This window comes from Ixodes scapularis, unplaced genomic scaffold, assembly GCF_016920785.2.
Source record: "Ixodes scapularis isolate PalLabHiFi unplaced genomic scaffold, ASM1692078v2 PGA_scaffold8__174_contigs__length_109621045, whole genome shotgun sequence".
Taxonomy (NCBI): Eukaryota; Metazoa; Arthropoda; class Arachnida; order Ixodida; family Ixodidae; genus Ixodes; species Ixodes scapularis.
Window position 1 is genome coordinate 3724084 of NW_024609883.1, and position 20682 is coordinate 3744765.

General features: G+C 44.4%; 1 pseudogene; it reads left to right on the forward strand.

Moving 5' to 3' along the window:
• Positions 1-1283: 1283 nt before the first annotated feature.
• On the forward strand, positions 1284-3445 carry LOC121047142 (annotated as a pseudogene).
• Positions 3446-20682: the final 17237 nt, after the last annotated feature.

Sequence of the window (20682 nt, forward strand, 5' to 3'; positions counted from 1 at the left end):
TAACACTGGACACTGGCAGGCTGAGGAGATGAAGCGCTGCCCGAGTCAAAATCGGCCAATCAACCAATTGTGACCGCCGAAAGAGGCACGGTGCGACGTTTTGAAGCACAACACAACATGCAGAGCTCGCATCAAGTTAGTCTTCCTTACAATGATTTTGAAAACACGTTCATACATGGCGAAGTCATGGGGCGTTCCTCACTTCACATTCCAATCGATGATGCGCACATTACACCATAACGTCGTGATGGCATCTATGTATCCCATACATTTGGACACGTTTCAATAGACACTGTCGTTCCACTTTTTCGCCACGGCTCTGCGGTACGACTAGAAGGTAAAAGTGAGCGCTTCCGGTTAAAACTGAATTTTAGAAGATGGATTTGTTGTACTTTTATCAGTTTTTATCGGTTTAAATCGAAAATGCCGAACCTAAAAACTACCCTTTTTTAGTTAATACCGAATCTCCTAACATGAATTCAGCATACTTTTACTGGTTTTTATCGGTTTAAACCGAAAACTCCAAACCCTACCTATAAGAAGCCTGATTACCTTGATCTCTCTCATTGTCGACATTCTTTGTTTTGTGCCGATTGTCAGTGTGTGTTCACTTTTCTCCGGTCGTGTCTGTTCGACCGACGCCTTTTCATTATGCACGGCCCTTTTTTTAGAAGCATGTTTTGAATTTTGTTTTATTGTAATCTGGTTTTAATCATTGTGTTGTATGGGTCAAGTGCATTGTTTTATATTTCATGTTTAAGGGTGTGCCAGTACCACGGTCGAATGGCTGTTACTGGGCACCAAATAAAACTGATGATTCTTGATTGATCATTATTATTATTATTATTTTTGCTAAGGAGAGCCAGAATTTCTTGCCAGAGGTAGCATACCTTAAAGTTTTTTTGTTGCCATTAAACAAAAACTAAATCCAGATTTGATATTGCCCTCTGCCATGCATAAAACTAGACATTGTCAATAAATTGTCTTCAGTGTTTGTTTTCAGCGAATGCCGTCCTTCTTCATGGTCCACTACAGGTCTCAAATCTCTCTGGACAATGTATCATTTCGAGTTGTCAAGGAAACAGTCAAAGTCTGCATGTTCGGAATGTAATACTAGAAAAAGACTTGGGAGAAATAAAAAAAACAGGTATGTTACATGGTAATGCACTTGCAAACGTTTCAATCTCATGCACCGATCCAGCAGCCTCCCAAAGATTGTGTGCAGTGAGTGTAAAGAGGATACTTTGTGACAACTGTTTTTATACTTAATTTTTCCTTATGTAATGCCCCTAAGGGTATTCCCAATAAATGAATGGATTTAGGAAAAGCCCAAGAGCATTATGCAGATGATATCAGCTTTTCCTTTTGCCAGTAACTGCACAGTGCAGACAACTTTGTTGTGATATAAGATGGGGGCACATTAGACTCGGTTGATGTGTGCTAATTTTAAGTAATAATTCCTACTTTCTAGGTGGACGTGCCCCAAACATACGGCCAATAAAAAAGGGTCAGCTGAAAACAGACAAGGCCAAGCAGCTGCAGGAGGCACTTGATGCAGAGCAGCAGACTGGTCAAAGAGAGAAGAGAAGAGCGTACAATAGAATTGCCAACTGCAATTCCCATCGTAACCATGGTTTCGAGGACACAAAGCTTTTAGCCTAAACACGGACAGGGACATTACTAAGAGAAAACAAATGTTGGCAAGGGAAGGACTTACATCTGTATCAGATGTAAAAAGAGCCAGCACTATTATGTGCATGACATACTTTTTTTAAGCAAGTGAAAACCTGATGGCAGCTGCAGGGCCTTTTACCAGACACATTGTGATATCATTAACAAGATCCAAGCTGTTTTTAAGAAAGACTGCTTCAGCACGGTTGATCAAGAGAATAGTAGCATTCTAATTGAAAAGATCAGGAGCCCCAATGCTTCATTGTCTATTGGCTGTACGCGGCATGCAGCTGCGTGGGTAGCAGCGACTCGGACGGCGTGGAAGACAGTGCTGCCAGTGAGTGTGAGGACACGTTGCTCTTCTACTTCCAGACCAAATTCATGAGAAACATGTTGAGAAACTATGGAGGCTCAGTAGGTTGTGTACACAAAGCTGGTGAACATGCCCTACCACCTTCCTTGCTTGCTGTGAAAATGCCATCAGGATACACACAAGCTGGTATGTTTATTGTGCAGTTCGATACAGCCCACTGTATCACCGAGGCTTTAGACGTTTTCAAGCAGTGGTGTAATAACTGGTCACCACAGCACTGGATGGAAGATTACAGCAAAACAAAAATAGATGCCTTCCAGCAAGTGCTTCCAGAGAGTAAAATCTCCATCTGCGACTTCCATAAAAAACAGGCATGGCAAAGGTGGCTGGGCAGACAGGAAAACAGCATGTCCGATCTAGATGAGACTCCGAACCTTATAAAACACTTGGCGAGTGCTTCAAATCCCAATAACTTCTACAGGGCGTTCAAAGTCCTTGTTGCCTAAGAGTGTTGAGAAAATAAAAACTTCCGCATTTACTTTGAAGTAGCGTGGCCCTCTGTAAAACAGCTGTGGGCCATGTCTTACAGGCTGTTATTGGATGCTGTCTTGACCACAAATGATAGCATAGAGCAGGGGTGGCCAAACCGCGGCTCGCGAACCGCACGCGGCTCTTTGCTGGTCCAAGTGCGGCTTGCGGATCCCTCGTAAGGGGACGCCCCCTCCCCCTTCGCCCCTTTCCGCGTTTCCCCGGGAAAAAGAAAAAGAATTTCAGAATAAAGCACACTGCAGCTTGCAGTTTGGCAACCTTGTACTCCCGTACGTACAGTCGTACAGTCTTGTGCCCCCATACATACAGTCAGACTGAACGAAAATTATGTTCGCCCCCCCCCCCCTCCCCCTCCCCTCCCCTCCCTCCCTCCCTCCCTCCCCTCCCTCCCTCCCTCCCTCCCTCCCTCCCTCCCTCCCTCCCTCCCTCCCCTCCCCTCCCCTCCCCTCCCCTCCCCTCCCCTCCCCTCCCCTCCCCTCCCTCCCTCCCTCCCTCCCTCCCTCCCTCCTCCTCTCCTCCCCCCCCCCCCCCCCCCCCCCGCGGCTCTTAGAAGTTCCGTGGTTTTGTGTGCGGCTCTTAGGCCAGGCCAGCCTGGCCACCCCTGGCATAAAGGCTCAAAAGAGGGTGTTGAAGGCACACTATGTGAAAAGTGCCAGTGGGAAACTGTCGGACATTAAACAACAACAACATTAAAGATGTTAACTGTCATAATCATCTTTAATCACAGCTGTTGTTTATGGCTACCTTCCCGATAAAGCGAAATTTCATGAGGCAGCAAGGACAGTGCAGTGAAAATGCCTGCATTGGTGAGTCCCGTTGTGGCGCCACTGGGTAATGTTGAGCAGCTGGTGGCAGTCGTCGGGCCATTGCGGCGTAGGTCAGCGTCGGCTCTTCAGGTGCGGCCACGGTGCGCCACATCGAAGCCGCGGGACCAGGGATCCAAGTGGAAGCGCTCGGACAGCGGTGAAAACAAAGGATCCACGAACAGCGCCGCGAGCGATGCCATCACCGCCTCAAAGCCGCGGGACAAGGCGTCGAAATGAAAACGCTCGGACAGCAGCGAAAACAAAGGCTCCACAAATGGCGCCGCGAGCGATGCCATAACCCCTTCGAAGCCGTGGGACCAGGCGTCAAGACAGAAACACTTGGACAGCAGCGAAAACAAAGGCTCCACGAACAGCGCTGCGAGCGGTGCCGTCACTGCCTCGAAGCCGTGAAGACCACTCCTCGTTGGTGTGCCAGAAAGACGGACCAATCATGGTGTTGTGCGTGTGAGGATGACCAATCATTTGCATTACGTGCATGAAACTGACCAATCATCGACGCTGCACAACGATCTCAACAAATCATCAACGCCGTGCAACAAGCCAGACCACTCTCCGTTGGCGTGCCAGTGTGACCGATCAATCATTGGTGTGTGCGAGTGAGACTGACCAATCTGGTCCTTTTTGTGAGTGAAACTGACCAATCATCGACGCTGTGCAATGGGCCCGATCAATCCACGTTGGTTTCCGAGTCAACCTCGCCCCAGCGTTCGATCCTGTTGTTATGCTGACTTTGACGCCCGCGAAGCTCTTTTTTGTTATCTTCTGTTTCCCTTTTGTTTTGGGCACAAGTTCACCCCATTAAACGTTTCAGTTTCCTCAGTTACTCTTTGTTTCGTCACCTCATCATTCGTGACAATATTGTGCAAAAGAAATATCTTTATCAACAATAATTCATCTTAGGAAATACCTGACCCGTTCCGGAAGTAACATAAAATGTGTTATTTGTATTTCAGTTTCCCTTTAATGGAAATCTTGCAAATGAAACAAACTAATACACGTTTGTGTTTGTTTAGTAAATCACGCTTTTCATTTCAGGAAAGTTAAAAAAAGACTGAGGGCACTGTAAAAAGACAAGTTGAAAGGAAGCTGCTGGAGCATCTAGGTGGCTCTGAGGAGGAGAAGGAGCACCAAGAGGTGAATGAAGGTCGAGCTCGACAGGCGGGCAGCCAAGATTCTCCGCCTGAACGCCGAGAAGGAGGGCCTGCTAAATCTAAACAGCAAGCTGCAGCTCGCACTTTGTGCAAAAATGCTTGAAAAGGGTAAATGCGGTTTGCTTAGTACACTCTATGTAGATAGTGATCCTGCATCCATTTTCATCATACTGATGTTCTGATGGAAAAACTAAAAAGATACTCAAATCTAAAAGAAATGTGTAAACATTGCCAGGAGTCGAAAGCACGGCCACCCTTGGTGAAAAGAGAAACAGGAAATATATGGAGTAAACAAGCTCACGAGGCATGAAAGCTAAAAAAAGAAAGAAATGAGCAATCCCCACTTGGAAGGAGTGGGACTGAAATTTTCTACCATCTCATGCAGCAGATTGCCGACAACGCATGCTTATTTTTACAGCGCTTTCTCTCGGCTTTAAGACGACTTTAAGAATGTTGTCATGAACAATTCTATTCAAACCAGCAGCCAGCGGGCGTGACAGCATTATTTGATGGAATGTGCGCGAATGAGCACCTCCGTGTTTTAGACGGCAGCTTGTGCCACCTGGTTGGTCGCAGCAAAATGCATGAGTGTCGGCTAAGTGTGCAGCCATCTGCTATGTGGCACGAGCTGCTCCGTGGTACAGCAGTGTGTAATATTGCAACAATACTTCACATCACGCTTATTTCATAATAATGTCAATCAAAGCAAATGACATTAGCCCCAAAATGTCATTCATTTGCTGTCCCACGGCAGCATTTAATGACATTTGCTGGCTGCAATTGATGCCCGCCAAGACCTGAAAATTGCACCTCATCTGAAGGAAAAGTATTTGGAAACCAACCATTTCGAGAAAATAAATGCTGCCAGTGCAGTGGCAGCCTTCAATCATGCTGTGGCTTCAGCCATCAGGTTGTTAGTACAGATGGGACAGCTCTCATGCAAGGCCTTCACGACAGCTTGGTTCTTGGAGATGGTGGACCACTGGTTTAGACTGATCACATCCAGGAGCTTCAATGTCGCCATGAGTGGTGCAACGTTTTCTACTATTGACGGACAGAACAATGGAAGTGCTGTATTTTGACAGAGGGCAATAGAAACTGGAGAAGCTCTTCAAAGGGAAGGCGGACTATGACTCCACTCTAACAGCGCGCCATACAAGACGTCCCAAATCGGCTTCCCTCAAGCAGCTGAAGAAAAGCGGCAAAGATAAATTAGTCGCCGTGCACCTCAGCCAAGCGAATTCAGCAAAGGTAAAAGAGAACCATCACTACGTCTCCGTGATCACTCACGTCCTCCGGTTTTCCGCGGTGCAGGGAACTGCCTAAAGAGCAGACGAGTGACGCGTCACTGACATCATGCTTCCGATGCTTCCCATCATAACAGATGGATTTGCCTTCAGTGAACTTTGGATCACGAGTGTAAACGTGCTTATTAAGTAGTGATGGGCTGAACTTATGCCAAATCGAAAGTTCGGCGCCGAATCTTGGGATTCGGCAAAGCCGAACTTTTGCCGAACTTTTTTTAAAGATTCAGCAAATATACATTGTTACCAGACTTAACGTTGATAATTCGTTTTTTCGTCTTAGCTTAAATGCAACATGTAATACATATTGACATAGTTATTACTAAATAAGGTGATATTCTGCAAGATAATTGTATCGGTGTCGTTTTTGTGTTTACTGGCAATTTTAGTGACTTCTTGCAGAAGTGGCATGACCACAAGGTCGGGTAAAAGCGAGCGTGGCACTGTCACGAATCGTGCTACGAGAGTTTCGGTTTTGAGGCATCATCAGCGCAAGCCTGCATGTATGTGGAAAATCAAACTCCTTGGTAGGGGTGTCGCGAACTTCTGTCGAACCGGATTTTTAGGTCGAACTTTCGAGGTTCGACTGGGTCGAACCGTTTCGATGAACCTTCCAACTTTTCACCAAATTCGACCGCTTCGACTTTGTGGACAGTGTGGTTAGACCTTGATATAAGCATGTCTAGGTTTGGAGAAGTTTTTTTTTTGCAAAGGGTTATTTTAATTTTGTGAACAACTGCAATTAAAAGAAACTAATTCTAATCACAAAAGAAGTTAATAACTTAATTTTTTGTAACTGTATTAACTGAAATAACCAATCAGCACTGCCCTTGATTCATCCCTTAGCCTTCACCACCAAATCCAAAGCCAACTGGTCAGCCTGTCGCGCATGCGCACACGAGTCGTACCTCAATACAAGGTTTGTCGAACTTTCCACTAAAATTTAGAAAAAGTCGAACATGGTCGAACTGGAACCTCGACCGGTTTGCGACACCCCTACTCCTTGGTGTACATTGCTAAAATAAAGGCAATAACGCTGCGCTCTTGCTTTCTCTGGGAGTCACCGTTTTGTGCGCGAAAACGAATGCAATGGTTGCCGAGCCTTCACCGGAAGAGATAATAATAATATTGTAAATATGCATGTTTTTCGATTTGAGTCACTTGACGTCTTTGCATGAAAGTGTGCGTCCCATATTCGCAACGTCTCATTTTTAACCTTTAAAATGCCAGTTTCTGGTGTTAGGACACACACAAACGTTGTGAAAGATAGGGAGAGTTAGGAATGGTCGGATGTGCAACGTCGAGCATTATAGTTCTGTGTTTAGTTTTATGCAGATACATGAAAATCGTGAATTAACACTAACTGAAAAAGCAATATTATTTTGTTTTAGAACACAGTACTTCTAAGCCGAAAACAGAATTGTTATAATTGCGAGGAGTGCTTTAGAGTAATTGTCGGCCAATGTTTCAGAATGCACCACATCATTTGTCACTTCACTGGTCGATTTTCTATTCTTGAGGCAGAAAATACTGAAGAGGACCACACTTGCTCACAAACGCAAAGTTACCGCATTGCCTGCTCCACACCGCGCCGTAACCGCTGGTTGTACCACACTGCACGATGGTAACCGCACGACTGCACGGCGTCCATTTGCAATCCATGGCTCCGTCGCGTCCTCGCGCGTGCGCAAACATTTGCCGAATTTTTGCCAAATCTTTGTTGAACTTTCTTTCAAAATTAAAAACAAATACCTCCGACTTGCATAACAATATCAACATTTATCAGACGTTTCGTCTCCTATACGGGAGACATCATCAGTGCGGCCTGGGAACACCCGACTAGCTACCAGAAATCCAACGCTTCTTCTTCCTTCTCTTCATCCGTGGCGCTGGTTCTGCCGACTTCTTCGTCCATGGCATAAGGGAGACATTATCATTGTCTGCCCTCGCTTCAACTTCTTTTTACGTCCGTCCTGGATGGTAAGTTAAATGACAAGTTATTTCAGGATGTCGGTGTATACGTCGGGGAGGGGGCCGCGGTTAGAATTGCAGGCAGATGGGTCACTCCGAATACACCATGATTCCAGAAATCTTCTGGGGCCCCACCGTTGTTCGCGTGCCAGGGTCACAGCATTCGCCAGGTCGAAAGTGTGACCAGTCGTCCAACAATGGTCCACCAGTTCTGTTTTTGATCTTGTGGCATGTGTTGCCTTCTCCACGTCTCTTTTGTGTTCTTTGAGGCGGGTACTCCGTTTGCGGCCAGTTTCTCCGATGTAACACTTGTCACAGTCCTGACAGTTCACTTTGTATACCACACCACTTTGAGATTCGGGAGGGGTTGGATCTTTTGGCTTCGAAATGAGGTCGAACTTTGCCGAACTTTGCCGAATCTGAAGTTGGGCAGATTCGGTCCATCACTATTATTTATTAACGCTTAATGCAAATATGTGAATATCTTGCATGTGAAATGCTACAACAAGCAGAGTTGTAGATACATTGTAAAATAATGAAATAGGCTGAGCCTATATATATCAAAAATGCACCAAGAGGCTCGGTGCCAGCAGTCGACATCGACGAAAGCGACTTAAAGTCTACCAAGGCGTCGCCACGGATTTTTTTTCTTTTAGTCTTATTGTGACAGTCAACGAACTGAAAGCCTCCCCAAAAAATTGGTCTCCCCACTGCCCCCATTATGAAAAACCTGGCGCCGTCCCTCCGTGCGAGACATGTTAGCGGCGTATCAAAGTGGTCGCGGCGCTCATTTTTTCACGCTTACGTTGCATGACCAATCAGTGGTGGTCCTCATAAGTTCTGGCTGCCCATGCATCATAAAACAAAAACCGGCAGCCCATCGCATCACACTTTGTGCCAGAAGACTGGTCTTGCTGAGACGCAGTGCCCACGGAGAAACAATAACCCTTTCGACCGTGCCAGAGCCGATTTTTGCAGCCTTACGTCGTGTGGCTTGAAGCTACAAGCTGTTTTTCAAGTGTTTGACTAGCTGCCAGTGCATGTTAAGAAACGGATTAACGAGATACTGAAGTTGATCGCGCAATATTATCTGTTTCAAAACACATTGATATCTATGAATTGCGATGCCCACGGCGAAACAATCCCCCTCTAGACCGCCATCTTTGAATTCCGCAGCAGCGCCTATACTCGGTGAAACTTGCGAATTACAATAAGAAGTGGCAGGCAGTCTTGTTCCATGATGTCACAAAACTCTTGAAGGGACACTGACAGGGTATTTATGGTGGCCAAGGTTTTCACGTGTACACTACACTACGTGAAAAAAACGGGCAACCGTTTCCACAGAACGGGACCTTCGAAAAAAAACACATACCCAACAAGATTCGTCAACAATATCTACAAGAAACTTCTCACCCATCTGCAGCCGAGAAAACCCATCCCTCCAGCCGCATGTGCGTCCCGTACCTCAGAGGCACGAGCGAAGTTCTCACCCGTGCTCTCAAACCATACGGCACAGCAGTGACACAAAAGCCCATCTCAACCATTGGGCACCATCTTCCTCTTCCAAAAGATTGCCGTCCACAACAAAAAGAAAAAGCCTTGTATATCCTTGTGCCGACTGCCTTGTATATCCTTGCGCCGACTGCAACACTTCATATGTGGGAGAAATCAAAAATTTCCCCGAACGTCTATGCAGACAAAAATATAATGTAAAAAAGAAGGACGTGCAAGGAAACGCTCTAGCGAAACATGCAGAAAAGAACAACCATGTCATCAACTTCAACAGCAGTTCCGTCCTAGACACCGAGAGAAACTGGAAAAAAAACGATTCTATTTAGAGTCATGGCATATCTACAAGGATTCGGCGATGCGAATCCTATGCGAGATGGTGCAGAAGGTGCAATGACACTCCTAGTCTTGCCACTATCAAATGCAGAAACAGAGTGTGTCTTTTCCGCTGGGGCTCTCACGAAGAGCAACTTTAAGGGCAACTCTTGTCAACATCTTTTTAATTGAAAATTATGACTTTTTTAGCTAAGGCACTGTTACCCTTAAATCAAAAAGGCCTAATTTTACTTTCAATATTTCATGTAGTTTCATAGATATCACGGCCCAAAGTTTGGTTTCGGGTGTCTATGGCAAAATTAACACTATCTGCTAGAGGAATGGCAACACTGATCATCAGCCGTACAGCCTCGACATGCCGTCACCGTGATGCTGCGATATGCAGTACAACCAATCAACCGCAGCTCCACCCAACTTTACTAATTACCTCAGTTGTGGAGCTCCCGCGGAGGGGGTTTCCCCTCTCACTCACTTCAGTCTGCCTCCCGTCGTTTGAAGCACCATCTAAATTTATTTTCCAAAACTGTGTGCTCCATAAAGAACACTATAGTCCCTTGCAACCTAAGAACGAAGAGTGAGGGTAAAACGGGCCGGGGAGGAGGAAGCAGACGGAACGCTGGAGAAGAGAGGGGGAAACCTCCTTCTCTCTTTAGCGTTCCGTCTGCTTCCTCCTCCCCGGCCCGTCTTACCCTCGCCCTTCGTTCTTAGGTTGCAACGGACTATAGGAATGCCATCTAGACGGTGCGCTCCGAAACGCCTGTATTCCATAGAATACACTGCAGTTACCATAGCAGCCGCCCAGCGCTTTGAAAACGACAGGAGGAGAGTCTTGAAGGCAGAGGGGATCAGTGCTTGTGAAAGCACCGTCTATCAGCAGTTACGCAACTGAGCTAATCTAAGCTAACCATGATGTGATGTCACGAGGGTGCAGCACCAGTGTTCCTTGAATAACTGCTAACCTACTTGCCGCCCGCTAAAGAGCAGCTGGTTGCATCTTTAAAATCAGTTATACGTATACAACATATATCTTTGTGTACCAACGTCCCCGTCCTGGCACGCCATTTTTTTTTCTTCTTTGTCGTCTTCTTAATCTTATTATTATTATTATTATTAATTATTATTATTATATATAGAAAACTTTTCTATCCCCTTCTCAGGCCAGAGGGAAGCCTTTTCAAAGAATTTACAGGCCAGCTGACTGAGAGCCGCACATATCAAGCGGTATTCCAAGCGCCTCTCTCCGATAATGCAGAATGTCCGATATCAGAACATCCGAGGTCTCCGCACGAAAGCTAACAAATTTTTTATAACGTAACAATAACTGATGCGTCTATTATTGTGCTAACTGAGACCTGGCTTCGTTCTAATATTTCTTGACTGATTTCTTCTGACCTAATTTTACAGTGTATCAATGTGATCGCAAATTCTCTACTAGGAAAAAGATGGGAGGTGGGGTGCTATAGCAATTGATGCATCATTACAATCTGTTAGGCGTCCAACCCAGGCCTTCATTATGGCGTTCCAACGTTTCACTGGTCGTCAGGGACTGCCAAGCGTTGTGTACATAAACAATGCCCTCACATTCTAAAGGACTTCAAAGGACTTGCGTGGCATAAGGAACGTGCAGAAAGATCTACGTTTCCAGGGCCACTGCACACAACATTGCTTCAAGTGGAAGTTTATTGCAGAGGGAGAAGTGTTGGACTGGAGAGAAGTGTCGTTGGCATCTTCTGGGAAAGAATAGAAAAGACAGTGAAGTGCAGCTTACAAGTTATACATGAAAAAAAAAAAAAAAAAAAGTTTGGCTTTGAAGAAATGCCAACTATTCTACAAGAGGTCGAAGCCATCGTGAACTCTAGACACTTGGCTCCGGCTCACGACACTCCACACGAGACAGAGGCTTTAAAGCCTGCACCCTTCATGTCGGGATTGCAACTGACAGCGCTTCCATCAGCCAGTGTGGAAAACATGCCAAGTTCTAGAAGAGGGCAAGTCCCCAGATATTAGCTGCACAGGCAGAAACAGACAGGAAGAGAAGTTCTAGAAGAGACACAGATCAGTTCTGGAGGAGGTGGCAAAAAGGATACCTCCTCCAACTCCGCTCTGCGCACCGGTCGACCAAGACACATACAAACAACCTGTGGAACGGGGACCTCGTTCTCGTATGTGAGGACAAGAAATCCCCGTTCACGTGGAGAGTGGGAAGGATTGAAGAAGTTTAGCGGGGCCGAGACGTGAATGTGTGTTTGATGCACCTACGATGTTACGCTTCAACGCCCCGTGCAGCTCCTCTACCCCCTTTGAACTGTCCGAGCGAATAAAACCTTCGTGACTTCTTTGTGCAGGAGAGAGGATGTTGCATATTCAAAAGGATTGGAATGACATTTTCCACCCCACTTCCAGCAAGCTCCCCCAGGGTAGGGTCGCCAAACTCGTCAAACGCAAAGTTGAGCTCGAAGTTTGCAGAACGCGCTAATTGGAATCTTGCGAAGATGACGTTGCGCCAAGCGAAATGCCAATCATTAGAACTTCCTCATTTCTTCGAAATCAGCAAACTTTGTCAAATGTAGCAAAGTTCATTGAGGTGCGCGTGTAGCGCGTTGATTGAACGGTTGCGCCGACAATGCAGCGCCCGTTTGTCCCTACACCCCTATGCCACGCTACAATTAATGCTTCGAGGATTGTCCCTAGGCGGCCTGTTGACACGCCAAATCTATCCAAACTTTGTGTAAAAAAAAAAGCAATTAGAAACTTTGTTTGTTGAAGCTATCATTGACAACAGTGCGACGTTTCAGAACTTTGCGAGAGCCGTGGTCTGAGCCCGAGATCTTCGCTTTGGACCGAGGCAAAGTTAAACTTTTTAAACATAGCGATGCCGTACACTGCGGTCAAACTCATCTACCGCCACCGTCGACGTCACTACTGGGACAACCGGAAAGCTTTTGAACTCCCCTATGAGGACTTTTGGCGACAGATGCAGTTATCGAAGGCCGTTGTGCGTTGGCTATGCAACGAGCTTCGCTCGGCGCCCAGACTAGGGAGGCGACGGACAATCGCGTCCACGATGACCGTTGAACAGCAAGTCCTTTGCGTGCCCTGGTCCCGAAGCATGGTGGCGACTGACGACCACCCTTCAGTCACCCGGACGACTGTGAGCCGGGCGGTCAGAGCTGTTGCGGCTAACATCGTCGAGTGCCTCGGCAGCTGTTGGATCAACTTCCATGCGGAAAGCAAGGCCACCACCAAGGAGCACTTCGGCCGAGTCGGCTGCATGCTTGGTGGCTTCGTTGGGTGCGTGGATGGGACTCTGGTCGTAATGCTGGGCCCGCGAGACACGTAGACCGTCACCAAGGCAACCTACTGCTGCCGAAAGCACAACTACGCTCTGAATGTTATTAAGTGGTGGTGTTCATCTCTTGCTGTCCTCTCTTTTTATGAACTGTGTAGTCGCATTTGGCAATCAATTCAGTAGAAACTAATGATTCCTCTGCGATACGTCACAGTGTTTTTATGCTGTTCACTCGTTCACATTGACTAGAAAAGACAATGTCTAGTCAGACAGTGAGAGGGGTTCTACATAAAGAATACATGCTGTAAACAACTTTATTTTTGCGGGCTCTATCTTTCGTAAATTCGGCAAAGTGTGGTTTACGTCAATATTTCGCGGGCACGAAATCTTGAGAATCAGGGTGGAGTGCTGTGCATTTGTTACCATAAGAAAATATATTCGTGGGACCCATTTTTCGCAAAATTATTCAGGTCACGAAATTTTTAAAATTTGGGTCGTTTACAGTTCTCCTTTTTCTGTCCTCTTTATATGCTTGGGGTTTTGTGTCCCTCCTACTTTCCTTCTTTTCCCCGGCTCCAGGGTTACCGTGTCAGAGTAAACATCTTCCTCTTTCTTTTTTTTTTTTTTTTTAACTATACGACCTTGTCCCATGCTTGCACCTTGTTTATCTAGTCAAAACGTTGTCAAATTATTGCTCGTACTTTGATCTGTCAAGTTGATAATAAAAGCACATGTTCATTGAGCGACCACTTATTCTGTTTAAAAGGAGCAAAATAAATACAAAAAAACTCTTAGAGTCAGGATCTCGAAGCGTGACAAAAGTGGTCTTTATCGAGGTCGTTGCCGCATCATACCCGCTGTGGTGCGTGAAAAACGGACTTGTATGCGTTTGCACTGGAGTTTGTTGGATCATATCCTCCTAATATGAGTATGGCCGTATAGTTTTGTCGCGAAAGCAATATAATGTAAGTTAAAAAAAAGCATTTTTCTCTGAAAATCCGTGCAATAGGTAAACTTGCGAGCAACTTTGTACAGAGCATTTTTTGTGTCTTCAGTGAGTGAAAAGAGGAAGTGCACATTAAAGTTCTTGTGTTTGTCTGCCAACATGTTTCTGATTGTAGTGTTTCTAGTAGACAAGACCATCTCTTCATGAGTCTATGCAAAGAGTATTCTATAGCTTGTTGACTTCTCATGGCCTTGACACACAATGACACGCATAAGCTATCTTGTTGAACGCAGATATATATTTTAGGATACTTCAGCACAGAATAAGCTTGTTCAACAAGTACTAGAAACGATTTAATTTTCGCAGGGACCCAATGAAGTCAAACTTCATTATTACAAACACTAATATAGCGAAGTACCGGATATAGCGAAGTAAATACGAATTTTGGTGGGTTATATGCTTTATTTCAATGGAAGTTCCACCTTTAAAATGAAACCGAAACCACAAGATCCGATGCGATATTGGTTATAGCAAAATTATTTTCGGCCGCGCACGGCTCGAAATATGTGCAATATGCAAAAACAAAGCTAGAAAATCTTACGGCTTGACATCTAGGAGACTTTTAGGAGACATATCAAAAGCGCAGACTGTAGTAACATACAAGAAAAACTGATGTTAATGAAGCTTACGATATATTCATTAAAATTGTCATAAATCTGTATACATAATCGTTCCATTTAAAAACATTGAGAACCAACAAACGAGCCTGTAAGCCTTGGGTGACTGAGGATCATCTGAAATCGATGCATATGAAAAGTAGCCTATACATTGCATTTTCAAAAACAAGGAACCTTGATAAGATAGCGGAATTCAAATCCTTCAGGAACCGCCTAAATGCGGATTTAAGACGTGGAAAGCGCGTCTACTATATGCAACAGTTTGACTGAATTCATGAAGCACTCCGACTTGCTTTGGAAGAAACTTCCTGCTCTTTCAGGCAAGACGCCTAAAATATATAGAAAAGCTTATTATTATGGTATAGAAAAGTGTGGCTCTGCATTATCAGATGAGCTTAATAAATACTTTGTTCGCACTGGCACGGGAACTTATTGTAGTGGTGCAGCTAAAAACATACCAAGAATTCGCAAATCTATCTTTTTTCATCCTCCCGACGAACGTGAAGTATACTCAACCATATTAAATTTACGAAACAATTTTAGTACCGATGTTGATAGTCTTAATATTAAACCAATAAAATTTGTTCCTGACCTCATTTTGTCTTTTGTAACAGATCTTTATAATCTTGCTCTTTCATCTGGGCATATTCCCCATAAAATGCAAATCGCTAAAGTCGCTGCATTGTTCAAATCAGGAGATGGAAAGAGTTTGGGGAACTATCACCATATATCTATACTTCTGGTTTTTTCAAAAGGCTTAGAAAAGATTATGTACTCCAGAATTATAAATTTTCAGCAAGACATGATCTTTTAACACAATGTTAGTTTGGATTTAGAAAACTTAGATCAACCAAGACCGCACTTTTACACCAGGAGACTATACTTGACAGATTAGAAAAAAAGTTAGCAACTGTTGGTGTCTAAAATTTTTAGACTTTAGCAAAGCCTTCACTGTATCAATCACGACATTCTTTTAAACAAATTGTATTCATATGGCTTTCGAGGAGTTTCGTTTTCCTTGTTAAGGTCTTTGCAGTTCCGTCAACAATACGTTTCCGTAAATAATCATAAGTAGGGTTCAGTGTTTTCAGATAATACCGAAAAACTCTGAAAACATCCGCCGGTAAAATTTTGGTCAATTTGGAGTTATCCGATAAACTAATAATTTCGATGTGCCAATCCTCCCCTCCCAAACACACAGACATACATAAAAGTATATTACAATCAATGGTTTGATCAGCGCGTAGAGTCAATGGTCTTGGGAATATGCCAACACACTTTAGTTTCAAATTTCGGTCAGCACAAAACAGGTCATTGCACTTTCGGGTCACGACAAAAGTCACTGTTTATGTTTCCAGTTTGGGTCATAATATTTAAGCTTTAGAGGAAGGAGAGGTTGGGTTTTTGTAAGAGTGAAAGCTGTGGACCATAGAGCTTGTATGAAGTGGGGAAGGGGGACATTTGAAACTTCTCTATTACATCATTTACCACACTACCTCACGCGGCGGCGTGAGCTAGTGTGGGGGGAGGCGTGTGTTCAAGCCTCGTTGCAAATCACCATGGTGTCCACTGCTCCGCCAAAACGACTGAAGTAGTTAATCAGGGCATCCTGCATCCTTTCCTTTGGAAGAACCCTGTACGATCGCCTTACACGTCCAGATTTTTACACTAACTTCTTTCGTCTCGGAGGATCCACCACTTCCAACACAGACGACGAGATCAACTGCTCTCCGTCCGAAAGTCAATCCCCACTCACTGTCGCAATCTCACACATAAACAGTCGAACAAGCACTCACGAATATCACCGCAGTGTGCAAGGTCCATCGAGGACTGGTCCCGCTCCAGTGTTCAGCCTTGCATAAGACATGTCCGATCGTGAAAAGAAAACGGACAACCTTCGCACTACTTCTTGTCCTCGGCGGAACTGTCCTCGTCGTCCCTGTGATTCCGCAATGAGCCTAGGCTCAAGTGTCGGCACAACTAATTGGGGGGACCCGAGACCGTGCAGGGCCCCAACGTGGGCACCGGGGGAGCGGCGAAGAAGCCCGGAGGGCCCAGGAAAGGTTTGAAGGCATGACTCGGGCTCAGGTAGTGGGGAGACCACAGCCCCTGGTGTTGGGCGAGCTTCATTCGCACTGTCATCTGCTTCTCACGTGTTTCGTCGTGCCAACGCTGTGTTGAGGACGTGTGTGGAGATATGGTCGGGGACGTGGGTGTGACTAGTCGTCGATGTTAACGTTGTCGGAAAGAGGGGTGAGCAGAGGGGACCTGTTCTTTGTTTCATTCATGTCGCTTTGCCGGAAAGCTGGCGGACTACCCTTGGTTTCTGTGATGCTGGGCTCAATATCAGTAAACCGGACTGAACTTGCCAAAGTCTGTTTCACTTCCTCAAGGCACGTTTCTGGCGGATTGTTGTATACCAATTCGAAACGAGCTGCAGGAACGTCAAAGGAAGTTGGTCTTGGCATCATCACCGGCACATAAAGAGCTTCAAAATCAAATGATATTGCGGTGTGTCTCCTATGCTGTAGGTTCCCGTGCCAGGCGTTCCATCGAACCACAGACCGCTTGGTGCGCTGTAACGTTAATCAGCATGAACTACCAACTCGCTCAGTCAGCAGTCTTATCCGCTTGGACACTTCCTTGATGAACATCCACAGTGCGATGAGCATGAGGAAGATACAGTGGCACATGATGCAGTCTAACTGCACGAATGCCGTGATGACTTGAATACAGCATATTCCAGAGAGTTGTGCCGTGACCTTTCTAGGGGACAGGGCCCCCATTCGCACAACGTCGCTGTCTATGTTGTGACACCTCACCTAAAGCGTGAACAGGATGCAGCGTTGCCCAATGCTGGGCCCGGGACGGCCGGGGCAGTCCGCCCTGGATTCTGGTCTCGCCCCTCGAGAGGGACCTCATGGCGTGAGCAAGACGCGATATGGGTTCAATGCGGTCCCAGCTCTCGGTACCCAAGCTGAGCCGGGACGAGACGTTTACACCCGCATATTATTTATTTATTTTCAATAAGAAACACAGCGAAATTAAATTCCGAATTTCGGAGAATTGGGAATCAAACAAAAATAAATTCCGATAAACTCTTAATTTTCGGCAAAAAATTAACTTCGAAAAACACCCTCCGAATTTGACAAAAAATAAACTCCGAAAACATGAAACCCTAGTCATAAGTCATCTTTGGTTGAAATTTCTTGTGAAGTGCCACAAGGCAGCATTCTAGGACCTCTTTTATTTCTTTTTTATATTAACGATATAATTACTATTGGCACCGAAGTCAAATTCATTATTTATAGATGATACAGCTATGATAATTTCAGGCACAAATTCTGAAACTGTTATTTCTAAGACAAACAATGTTCTGTGCAAGTTTAAGTTGTGATGCGAAAATAAGTCTCTTGCCTAAATACAGACAAAAGTAAGGCCGTAATATTTCAACTTTATTGAGGTACTCGGCTTGACCTACACCTTGCTTTGAATTATGGCCCTGGTGTTAATCCTTATACAGATAATGTTAAAACTTTGGGAGTGTTTTTTTCTTATATGTCCTGGAATGATCATGTGCAATGCATTCGTAATAAAGTTTCAAGAGTAGCAAGTGTGCTAACTAAATATGGGAATATTTTACCCACCAGTGTTAAACTTCAACTTCAAAGGTCCCTTTTTTACGCACATGTATTGTACAACCACCATCTTGTCTGGAGATCTACTGGTTTGACGAATTTAAACACACTCAGTGTTTTACGAAAGAAAGCTATTCGAGCTGTTGCGAATGTCTCTTGGATGTCTCCATCGCTACCTCTTTTTGAAAAATATTCTATAACTGGTGTATCGGATATCTACCCTCAGCATTTAAAATTCACATACCAAGCTGCAACTTGTGGTAAGCATTAACATTCTTCACATTGTCTGACTTTCGTCCATACATCTCATTGTACCATACCCGTCTCATTCATCCTTGGCGAATTCCTCAATCAAGAACTAATATTGGACATCAGAGAATCAAGCAAATACTTCCTGAATTGTTGAATCATATCGCATCAATGGGATTCCACATCATTTCACTAAATAAAAGTGACATACCCAACATTGTAAAAATCTGCGCATAATTATTTTTGTCTTGTGTGTGCAAAATTCTAGTACATCTAACATTGTATAAAAGTTTTCATAGTGTACATCTTATTATTTGTTATTTAATTTCTTGACTTTGCAGCCTGTCAAGCTGTGCAAACAGTTTTTTTTCTTGGCATCCCCCATCGTTCAAGGCGGAAATAAAATCAATGCTCAATGTTCAATATCGAGCCCACAAAAATAGTCATTTACAGTAGAGCAAATGAAATGCGAGACAGAAATACGCAGCTGAAGACACAGGTCATTTAGAACGAAAAGCACAATATTAACTTGGACCAACAATGCTCGCACTGATAGAAAAAGTATTCCTCCCTTCTGCATGTGCAATATGGAAAAGGCTTTGCCTTGGATTGCTGAATCTTTAATAATTACATCAGTGTGTTAGAATTCTATGTGAATGATATGGAAAACTTGCGTTGCTGCCTTCTGCAGGTGTGTGATCCAAAGTCACGCATAAGCTACATTGACTCCAGCATGACTGCTGGGGCCCATGACAGCTATGTCTGGAAGCGGTCATCCCTTCGAAGGGCAATAGAAAGCGGCATCCTTCAGCCTGGTGAATTTCTGCTAAGTAGGAAATTAAACATTTCACAACTGTATTTGACGCTGGGGTCAATGGTGAGGCCGCCACACTGTGTGTAATACAGGGGTCTTCTATCTTCCGTAATAATTACCAAAACAAAACTAACAAGGAGGTATGTAGACAAATGGTCACCAAACTGTACCTTGCACATCTGTGTGAATCTTTATATTTTTAATTATCAAAGTGAGCTCTTGCCAATAGAAAATATAATCTATTGTTTTCCTTAATCTTCATCCCACTTCATAAAGTGGGATACACACTGGGAAATGATCACAAGCAGGCGAAGCATAACATTACAAGTGGCTATGCAGATAACATAATTTAGTCAAAAAGGTTGTCTGAAATTTAGCATTTGCTGAGATTCGTTTACAAATCCCAGCGGTCAGCTCCTTGTAGGCTCGATGAGAAGGGCATTCTGCAAGTTAGATGTGGTAAAGACTTTACATACCATCGCAAAATAAATCGCAAAACGCAAGAGAACAAGTGGCACGACACTGTGAAACAATCGGCCTCACTAAGATTGCTAAAGAAGTTAAAGGCAGCAAGAATCCTTTTCTGACACCTTTCATTGCGGTAAAACCCCATAAGGAAAGCAGACCATTACAAGTCAAAGTGGAAGACAAAGGAACCTGGCCACATGTAACAGCAAGGGAAATACAGGAACACGTACCACTTCTTCAAGTTGAAGATCCAATCTTAGTTCCATAATTCCGATGAAGTAATTGAATTTTGGAAAAAACACCAGCCCATCACAGCTTTTTCGGTAGACACAAAAGGCATGTTTTACAACATTCCACAGGAAAAAGCAATACAGGCAGTGGAAAAGGGCTTCGACGCTTACGGCTTCAAGTTTTCAAAACCAGTGTGGAATCAGCATTAGGGATTTGCTAAGTCTCTTACAGACCTATTTAAGTTCTCTAAATGTCACGTTGAAAGATAATGTATACACTCAAAAAGAAGGGATCTGCATAGGGTCCTGCATAGCACCAGCTTTATGTGACCTGTTTATAGTAAAAGGAAACGGAGTTACAGCAGTTTTTCCAGGAGAATGGAGTCAGCGAATGGTGTCGATTTTTTGGTTTGTTTCCCAATACACCAAATGACAGACACATCATGCTCAAAGATCATGGAGAAGTAATATTTGGACGTGGGCTAGTCAGTGGTGCGTAGTAAACATATAATTAAAACAGAGTTCGCACTGTCATAATTATATATTTACGATCATGAAGAAGTTTCGAGAGGCGCACAAAGGACTCGAATTCACCTCTGAATTACTTGAGGGAGGTAGCCAACAATTCTTGGACATGAACACGACTTTCGAGAACACACACATGTGCTGGGTGTACAAAAACAAGAGGTGAGAAAGGAATACTGCAGTATCACTCCGGGCACACCAAGTTAGTCAAGAAA